Below are 8,923 nucleotides of genomic sequence, written 5' to 3' on the forward strand. Positions count from 1 at the left end.
ACATAGTATGTAGATAGACAAGCACACAGACACACACACAAACACGCATACACAGACACACACAGAGTCCCAAAAATCTTAGTGCATTTTAAAGCTATATATATCAATATGATTATGCTCATTTGAGGAAGAGCTATCACTAACAGGGGATTAGGCAATGCTTCCCAAAGGAGATAACACAATGAGTTGAGCCTTGAAGGAAGTTAGGAATTCTAGGAGGCAGATATAAGAAGAAAGTGTACTCCAGGTAAGTGCAAGAGCCTGTATGGAGACAAGATATGGAATATGGAGTTTAGAGATTTGACAACAACATTTTGGCTGTAAAGTACACAAAAGGGAGTAATGGATAATTAGCCTAGAAAAGTAAAAGGCTGGAGACAAATTATAGTAAGGTTCAAACTGAGGAGTTTGCATTTTATACAAGCAGTAATAGGGAATCACTGAAGATTCTTGAATAAGGTAATGACATGGGGAGATGAGACCTTAGGAAGATTGTTTTGTGGAAGAGGGGTTGGGCAGAAGACTTAAAGCCATATGTCTAATTAGGAGGCCGAGGTGATTGGTTAGGTCGGCACTAATGCAGGCCTGAATTAGGGTAGTGCTCATGTTAGAGTAGACCAGGGGATAAACATCAGAGGTATGGGTGCAGGTAGACTTTACAAGACTTAGTGAGAGAAATGATTATTAATAACCAACAGTTTGGGGAGATCCAGAGTTCCTTTCTTTTTCTTTTTTTCTTTTTTCTTTCTTTTTTTTGGGGGGGGGCAAGGCAAAGGGGTTAAGTGACTTGCCCAGGGTCACACAGCTAGTAAGTGTTGTGTGTCTGAGGCCAGATTTGAACTCAGGTCCTCCTGACTCCAGGGTTGGTGTTCTATCCACTGTGCCACCTAGCTGCCTGCACCCCCTTTTTCTAAAGTCCTGATTTTAAAAGTTCAGTTTCTTAAAGGACATTACTGATAATAAGATTGGACTAACTTCCTTGTTCTCTACCCAGGTGGGGAAGTCACTGTATTCTACTCAGGTTTGGGTGGGGATAAATTCTTTGAATAGATTGTCCCAGGCTGAGAGTAACTTAAGAAGTAAATGACATAATTAAAATTCGAGTTCTGCCCCTCATTGTATTATTCATTCTCTAATTAATTGTTAACCAAACAGAGTTGCTTGCCACCCACAGGAACACCCCCATTCCAATGGGTGCCATGAGCCTCGCCACAACAATCATCTTTGGTCTAAGATAGTGATGACCAAATGACCATCCTTTTATTAATAAACATGCTGGCATTATTAATAAAATGATCAAATTACCCAGAAATTATGTCTCTTTAATTTTTTTAATAGACTTATTAGCAACTAATTGGATGTGGAGGGTGAGGGAGAAGGAGTCAAGACCTATTTTGAGCTGGCAAACTTTGGTGCCTGGAAAGATGGTGATATCCCAAACAGAAATAGGGAAGTTTGGAGGAAGTATACGTTCATGGCAAATATAACTAATTTGATTTTGGATATGTGGAGTTTGGGATGACCACAGGACATTCACTTGGGGGCATCCAGCAGGCCAGTTGGCATTGGCTGAACTGAAACTCAGGAGACTAGAGTTACATATGGGAGTCAACCACAGAAGTTATTATAATCCTTCTACTCTCCCTCCAAAAGAAGGTAAAAAAGGAAGAGTGTAGGAGGATAACAATAAATACCAGTAAATTTCCTAAGTCTCTTTTAAACAATTTTGTTTTCTATCTGTGTTTCTGGAGGTGGCTTCACACCACTTTGGAATGCCCTAGAGAATTTTAAGAGGTGTCAAGACATTAACAAGGCAGCTACTCTTCCTCATGAATCAAGACATCAGACTCGAGTGGCACTTCTTACTGCACAAGAGACATTAGCAACTAATTAATGAAATATGTTTCCCTACATTTGAATGAGGAAATAAAAAATGCAAGAGCCTTCTGGGCCTCCCAGTGAAGAAGGCTCCCCAAGGGGCACAAATGAAATTGCCAGAGGACCTAATCATTCACTATAGTTAAAAGCAATTACTGTATGATACACAGTGGAACATTAGAACAAAGACAGAATTCTCCTTTCTCCATCTCTCCCTAGTCTTGCTTCCTTTTCCCTCCATCAAGGAAATAAACCATCTTTCTCCTTTTCATTTCTAACTTCTGGAAAAAGATAATCTGTTCTCTCACCAGCCTCAGCTAACCAGTACCAAATGGAACAGGTAGGAGCCTGAGGTATGAGCAAGAATTCTAGATTTGGAGGCAAAGGACCTGGGTTTAAATCTCAGCTCTGAAACTCACCACTTGTGTGATCATGGATGGATAAATCATTTCCTCTCTCTAGGCTTCCATTTGTTCATCTGTAAATGAGAGTATTGAATAAGATGACCACTAAAGTGTCCTACAGCTCAAAATCCTTTAAGCAATTCCATGTCAGGGTCTACATAGACACAACAGAGGTCAGACATGAGAAGCTCTCTTTGTACCCATCCCTCCTTGCTGGTCCCAGTTCCACTCCTTTGTTATTGCTGCCATCTCTCCCTAGCAGAAGTTAAGCTGCACAGTGGAGAGAATAGAATAAGCTGGATCCGAAGTCAGGAAGACCTGAGTTCAAATCTGATTAGCTGTGTGACCCTGGGCAAGTCACTTTACTTCTGACTCAATTTCTTCAACTGTAAAATGGGGATAACAATAACACCTACCTCGCAGCATTGTTTGGCATGTAGTAGGTGCTTAATAAACGCTTCCTTCCTTCCCATCAAAATAAATGTCATAAATTGAAAGGGGGAGCTGGAAGAATATGGGCAAATGTAAGAAGCAATTATTTTTATGCTGTTTAAAGGTGAGATTTCATTGACTACATCAAGTCTTGGAATGTTCCAAAACTCCTAAAGCAAACTCACAACCATCCAAAAGAAGCCTGCCTAAAAATCCACACAGGAAATGCAAATGGAGAAAGAATGCTATTGCCCCAATTATTATAAATGGCTGGGTAGACATCTCATTGCAGCAGTCCATCATTATGTGTATATAAATATATAAATATACAAATATATACTCATATATATATATATGTATATATTCATATAGATAAATTCCAGTGACAGGACAACAGAAGCAAACAGAATGAAGAGACCAGAGCAATTCAGTGGCTCTAAATTTTTTCCAGAAATAAAACTGTTGTTTTTTGTTTTTTTGAGATCCAATGACTTTTCTCAGTTCATTTTCTCCTTGACCTCTCTGCAGACTTTGACACTGTTGATCCCTTCTCCTCCTTGACACTCTTCTATAGGTCCTTGGGACACCACTCCTGGTTCTACTCCTATCTACATAACTGCTTCTTCTTAGATTTCTTTGCTCCCTCCTCTTCCAGATCACACTCTCTAATGATAGGTTAGAGGCATAGGCATAGGGTTCTGCCTTGGGCCTTCTTCTTTTCTTACTTTATACTGCTTTACTTGGTGATCTCGTTTAGCTCCCATGGATATAATTACCATTTCTATTCTAAGGATTCTCAAATCTACCTATTCTGCCCCAGCCTTTCTGCTGACCTCCAATCTTACACCTCCAATTGCCTTTCAGACATCTTGAACTGGATGTCCAGTAGAAATCTTAAACTAAACATTTCTAAAACAGAACTCATGTATCTTTTCCCCTAAACCCTCTCCTACTCCTACCTTCCCTATTACTGGAGAGGGTAACACCATCCTTCCAGTCCCTCAGGCTCACTACCTTGGAGTCATCCTGGACTCTTCTCCCTCACCATTCCCACCATATCCAAGTTGTTACCAAAGTCCGTCAATTTCACCTTTGCAGTGTTTCTGGAATATGCTCCCTTCTCTGCCACTGCCACTACCCTAGTGCAGGCCCTCACCACCTCACACCTGGATTATTGCAACAGCCTGGTAGGTCTCCCTGTGTCATGTCTTCTCCACTCCAACCCATCCTCTATTAAGCTACTAAAATGATTTTCTTAAAGTGCAGGTCCAACCATGTCACCCACCTACTCAATAAGCTCCAGTGGCTCTCTATCACTTCCAGGATCAAGTAAAAAATCCTCTGGTTTTTGTTCAAAGCCCTTTATAATCCCTCATACATTGCAAATCTTCTTATACCTTACTCCCCACGATATACTCTTCAGTCCAGTAATATTGGCCTCCTTCTGTTCCACAAACAAGACAATCCATCTCTCAACTCTGGGCATTTTCTCTCATTGTCCCATGTCTGGAGATGTGTCTGGAATGTTTTCTTTTTATCTTTGACTATTGATTTCCTTTAAGTCCCAACTAAAATCTTGTCTTCTGCAGAAGTCTTTCCCAATCCCTCTTAATTATATCACCCTATCTCTATTAATAACTTCTTATTTATGCTGTATTTAGTTGTTTGTTTTGTCTCTCTCATTAGATTGTGAGCTTCTTGAGGGCAGGGACTCTTTTGCCTCTTTTTTTATCCCCAGTGCTTAGCACAATGCCTGGCACATAGTAGGTGTTTACAGATTGATTGAATTCAACATTTTTTCAGTAATTCTACATGGCCACAAAAGATGGACTACTACAATCTCCAAAGAATTAAAATTGCAGGTCACCCAAAGGGGCTTGGAAAGACTATAGTGAAATAATTACCAAGAATGTAATGTACTTTTGAACTACCTGTGCATAAGATGCACCATAAGCTATATCATCAAAGAGATGTATACTATTGGAAAAGGAAGCTGGCCAGTCACATAATATGAAAAAGGGATAAGAGATGGATAAAGGGTCTGCTATCCTGGTACATGTTAAGATTCTTTGAATGTTGCAGACAAGCTCTACATAGATGGAATCAGGAAGACAAAAATAGCATGTTCATTCTCTTCTAATCCTTGTGTCATTCCTTATCTAGTTTGTCCAAAATTGATGTATTTAAAAGGAACCTGGGATCTGATGACACAATAATGGGGGAAAATATCTCCCACTTCCATTGTCCTTTTGAATATAAAATAGTTCGACTCTACATCCCTGGAGCTAATTAAATCCAGCCTATACTCTGGTCAGGACAAGGATTTTCTAGATCTCACTCCAGAGCTTTACCTCTCAAGGAGCAGAATATATAATGAAGAATTATCTGCACAGTGGCACATTACTTTTGGATCATTTTTTCTGTATGTCATCAGTGGTTTATATGTTAATGAATACCACAGTCAGCTCTAAGTTAGTGTATTTTTATTCTTGAAAATCTGGAATGAACCAATTCATAAAGGAAGAATGCCAATATATTAGGTAGTTACCTATGGGGAATTTATGTCAAGATAGTCACAAAAGTAACAAAAAATGTTAAAGCATGGGTGAATGAACCATTAGAGTAATTGTTCAACTATTGTTAGTGATATTTGAAAGATCAGGGAATACATGAATGGTAATGCAGGACCAGAGAAAGGCAATGTCACAACTTTCAAAAAAAGAAAGAGACAGAAAAAAAATTACCTCCTACATCTATGGATAAGGGAAGAGTTCATGACCAAATAAGAAGTAGAGAGGATCCTGGGAATCAAAATGGATAATTTTTGATTACATGAAACTAAAAAGGTTATGCACAAACAAAACCAATGCAGCCAAAATTAGAAGGAAAGCATTAAACTGGGGGAAATTGTTTATGGTAAGTTTTTCTGATAAAGGAATTATTTCTCAAGTACATAGGGAACTGAGCCAAATTTATACAAATAAGTTCCTTTCTTCAATTGATAGATGGTCAAAGGTTATGAAGAGGCAGTTTTAAGAAGAATAAATCAAAGCTATCAATAATCATATTAAAAAAGTGTTCTAAATTACTAATCATCAGAGAAATGCAAATTAAAACAACTCTGAGGGACTATCTTATACTTATCAAAGCGACTAAAATGACAGAAAAGGAAAATGACAAATGCTGCAGGGGATATAAAAAATGGATACACTAATTCACTATTGATAGAGTTGTGAACTAGTCCAAGCATTCTGGACAACAATTTAAAACTATGCCCAAAGGGCTTTAAAATAGTGCAAACCTTTTGAACCAGCAATAATGCTACTAGATCTATACCTCAAAGAAAAAGGAAAAGGACTCATATGTACAAAAATATTTATAGAAGTTCTTTTTTTTTGCGGTGGCAAAGAATTAGAAACTGAGGGGACCTCTATCAATTGGAGAATGGCTGAATAAGTTGTGATGTATGATTGTGTTGGAATACCATTGTACTATAAAAAAATGATAAAGTGGATGATTTCAGAAAAACTTGGGAAAACCTATATGAACTGACACAAAGTGAAGTGAGCAGAACTAAGAGAACATTATATACAGTAACAGCAGTATAACAATGATCAACTGTGAAAGACTTAGTGACTGATTAACATAATGATCTACTATAATTCCAAAGGACTCATGATGAAAAATACTATCCACCTCCAAAGAGAGAACTGATGAACTCTGAGTGCAGACTGAAGCATAATTTTTTTACTTTCTTCATTTTTCTTGCTTTTGTTTTCCTGCAACATGGCTAATGTGGAAGTATGTTTTGAATGACTTCATACATGTAATGGGTATTGTATTTCTTGCCTTCTCAACAACGGTAGGCAGTTGGTGATAGGGAGAGCATTTGGAACTAAAATAAAAATAAGTTTTTGAAAAAGGAAGAGAATGGAGCTTAAAAACCATAGTGAGTTTGACTGTAACTACTGGGAAAATCCTGGGATGAATCACTAAGGAGATAATTAGCAAATATCTAGAAAGGAGGGGGGCAGAGCCAAGATGGCAGAGGGAAAGCAGTGACTTGCTGGAGCTCTCCCTCAGACCCCTCCAAATACCTATAAAAATGGCTCTAAACAAATTCTAAAGCAGCATAACCCACAAAAAAACAGAGTAAAACAAATTTCCAGCCCAAGACAACCTGGATGGCTGATCAGAAAGGTATATCGCGCTGGGCGGGGAGAGGAGTGCAGTTCAGCGTGGGCGTGTAGGCCACAGTGAGCCTGGAGCAGGCCTCAGAGGACTGAATCACAGGCAGCTGTGGCAATTTCCAGACTTCTCAATCCACGAATGCCAAAGACAACTTAGAAGGTCAGTGGGAAAAGTCTGTGACTGGGGTGAGAGAAGAAGCTAGGTCTCAGCTGCCCCCAGGGCAGCAGCTGCCTTCTGAGCTCCTGGCCCACAGACTGAGGGGGAATTGGGTGACTGATCAGAGGGGGATTGCAAGGATCTCTTTGCCAGTGCTGAGGCAGGAATCTCTTGCTTTGCCCATGCTTGGATCTGGGTCACAGTTCTGAGGGGCAGTCCTGGTGTGGTGGAGCTTGTTGTGGTGGTGGAGAGGAAACACCTCGCCCCTTATCACACCCCCTTGGAAGAACTGAAAATTTTCAGGTCTCTAGAAGTATCTCTGAAAACAGCTGTACAAACCCCCGAAGCTTGGGACAGTACATTCTCCACACTGGAAGCAGACTCTTACCTTAACAAAGAGTTTAAAACTCAAGTAATTGGTTGGGATCATGAATAAGCAGCACAAAAAGAGTCAGACTATATTATCTTACTTTGGTGACAAAGAAGATCAAAACATACAACCAGAAGAAGAAAACAAAATTAAAGCTCCTACATCCAAAGCCTCCAAGAAAAATACGAATCAATCCCAGGCCTTGGAAGATCTCAAAAGAGATTTTGAGAAGCAAGTAAGAGAAGTAGAGGAAAAACTGGGAAGAAAAATGAGAGTGATGCAGGAAAATCATGAAAAGCAAGTTAACAGCTTGCTAAAGGAGATCCAAAAAAATACTGAAGAAAATAACACCTTAAAAAATAGCCTAACCCAAATGGCAAAAGAGGTCCAAAAAGCCAATGAAGAGAAGAATGCCCTAAAAAGCAAAATTGGCCAAATGGAAAAGGAAGCCCAAAAGATTACTGAAGAAAATACTTCCTTAAAAATTAGAATAGAGCAGTTGGAAGCTGGTGATTTTATGAGAAATCAAGACACTGTAAAACAAATCCAAAAGAATGAAAAATTAGAAAACAATGTGAAATATCTCATTGGAAAAGTAACTGAGGGGCAGGTAGGTGGTGCAGTGGGTAGAGCACCGGCCCTGAAGTCAGGATGACCTGAGTTCAAATCCGGCCTCAGACCAAACACTTGACACATACTAGCAGTATGACCTTGGGCAAGTCACTTAAACCCGACTGCCTCACAAAAAAAAAAGAAAGAAAAACTGACCTGGAAAATAGATCCAGGAGAGAGAATTTAAAAATTATTGGACTATCTGAAAGCCATGATCAAAAAAAACAGCCTAGACATCATCTTTCAAGAAATTACAAGGAAAACTGCCCTGATATTTTAGAACCAGAGGACAAAATAGAAATTGAAAGAATTCACCCATCTCCTCCTAAAAGAGATGCCCAAAGGAAAACTCCTAGGAATATTGTAGCCAAATTCCAGAGTTCCCAGGTCAAAGAGAAAATACTACAAGCAGTCAGAAAGAAACAATTCAAGTATTGTTGAAACACAATCAGGATAACACAAGATTTAGCAGCTTCTACTCTAAGGGACCGCAGGGCATGGAATATAATATTCTGGAGGGCAAAGGAGATAGGATTACAACCAAGAATCACCTACCCAGCAAAACTGAATATAATTCTTCATGGGAAAAAATGGTTGTTCAGTGAAATAGAGGACTTTCAAGCATTCTTGATGAAAAGACCAGAGCTGAATAGAAAATTTGACTTTCCAATACGAGACTCAAGTGGAATATGAAGAGGTAAACAGGAAAGAGAAATCATAAGGGACTTATTAAGGTTGAACTGTTTACATTCCTGCATGGAAAGATGATATTTATAACTCATGAGACCTTTGTCAGTATTAGGGTAGTTGGAGGAAAAAAATTATATGTATGTATAGATAGATAGATAGATAGATAGATAGATAGATAGATAGATAGATA

The 8,923-nt window shown here is 39.0% G+C and overlaps 1 protein-coding gene across 7 annotated transcripts in view; it reads right to left on the minus strand.

Annotated features, from left to right (window-relative positions):
- PHACTR3 (phosphatase and actin regulator 3) overlaps positions 1-8,923 on the minus strand; it is a 309,402-nt gene that overhangs the window by 148,541 nt on the left and 151,938 nt on the right. The window contains exon 1 of one of the 7 annotated variants that reach the window (XM_027848868.1): positions 2,298-2,350. The exons of the other annotated variants lie outside the window; for them this stretch is intronic. The gene's annotated coding sequence lies outside the window, so the exon portion shown is untranslated. Of the gene's footprint in view, positions 1-2,297; positions 2,351-8,923 lie in introns of those variants that run through there. 7 annotated transcript variants of the gene reach the window in all.

This window comes from Vombatus ursinus, unplaced genomic scaffold (assembly GCF_900497805.2).
Source record: "Vombatus ursinus unplaced genomic scaffold, bare-nosed wombat genome assembly UNPS02000580.1, whole genome shotgun sequence".
Lineage (NCBI taxonomy): Eukaryota > Metazoa > Chordata > Mammalia > Diprotodontia > Vombatidae > Vombatus > Vombatus ursinus.